Here is a 1479-nt window from a genome sequence, read left to right on the forward strand (position 1 = left end):
GGTACTTTGTTCCATCCTCCATCATCGACATCCATCCTTGCATCCTCCTCTCTAGCGCACGCGTCGATCAAATCTTGAGCACATTCGACGAAAGTGCGGTCCCGTGGTAAACCTTCCCTTTTATTCGTCTCCTTAGCTAGTTGCACCTTCATTATGGAGTCGATAAAATTCATCTTCCAACTGACAACATCCGCTGCAAGAGTCTCTGTGGCCAGATTAAACTGTCCTAACAGCGTGGCTGCGCACTCTCCGTTAGACTGCCCGTGCTATCTCCTCTCCCACAGCATGTAGAATATGTCTGTATTCAGAATATGGAGGGGACCACCTGCCTCCTTGCAGTCTTTCCTGGCCTACTTTAATATTTCCTTTACTGCTGGCCATCCTGTTTCCTCGTCTGCCTTAGTATGGTTCAAAACACTTCGCTTGATCCGGTATTTGAGTGCTGCCTTGAGGGAAATCGCGTCATTCTTGTCTAGGAACTCCTCTGAGACCTTGGCTGCCAACCTCTCCATGGTGCGATCTCCACCTTTTATAAAGTGATTTAACTCACCGATTTCGCCTGAGAACCGCTCAGAAGTCTGAGATGGCTTTTCTAATATCCTTAGAGGTTACTGCTCTCACTTTCATTTTAGCCAACATTTTGGCGTGAGCAGCCGGGAGAGTGGTCTCTGGTGGCGGGGGTAGCGCTGGAACCGCCGCCGGGACATCCGGGACAGCCGGTTGCGCCACTGGGATCAGTAGGCTCAGCTGCCTCAATGCGGCCTGTTGTTGTGCTTGACCATCACCATTAATTACCTTGGTCAGTACTACACTAAAAAAAAAAATGACAATTTAAGCGAAGTAAAATATAAGAAAGCCAGAGGAAAAAAGAAAATCAAAATCCTGGGTGAGAGAACAGTTCAAAAAAAAAATATATATACAATCGGTGAAGTTTTTATGAAAATGATTTAGATTAAAAAAAGTTAAGATTTAGAAGAAGAAAAAAAATCTTCATTCAGTGAAAAATATTCAATCCGTATCCGGGTCTCGGCACCACTTTTGAGTACTTGGACTGAAAGGCTTGAAGAAAAAGGAAAAGAGGGAACAGAATTAAACCGTACGCTTACAAGAAAGATACTGGTTTATTATCTCTGTGATGCTATAGACATTATTGAGGTTTATTTACATGGGGAGTTAGGATTAGTGTTGTATACAGGCCTTGTCCAACCATAACTATTTTTTTTATCGTAGTTTTCTCAGCTTTCAATTTTTTTTTTCTATTCTCTCATTTTTTAAAAATAATAGCTGCTAATGGCAACAGTATCATTAGACATGCAGCCTTGAACTTGGAAGCTTTAAATCAAAATGGGGTTCAAAACCCACCACCCATGGAGGTGACTCCTCCACCCCTGGAGCTTGCTCCGGTTTCTCTAGCGGGAGCCGACGCCACAACACTTAAGTGGGTAAAATTACGCACAGCAACTGCCCAAGACTTGAGGA

This window comes from Halyomorpha halys, unplaced genomic scaffold (assembly GCF_000696795.3).
Source record: "Halyomorpha halys isolate HHAL.00 unplaced genomic scaffold, Hhal_1.1 Scaffold970.1, whole genome shotgun sequence".
Classification (NCBI taxonomy): Eukaryota; Metazoa; Arthropoda; class Insecta; order Hemiptera; family Pentatomidae; genus Halyomorpha; species Halyomorpha halys.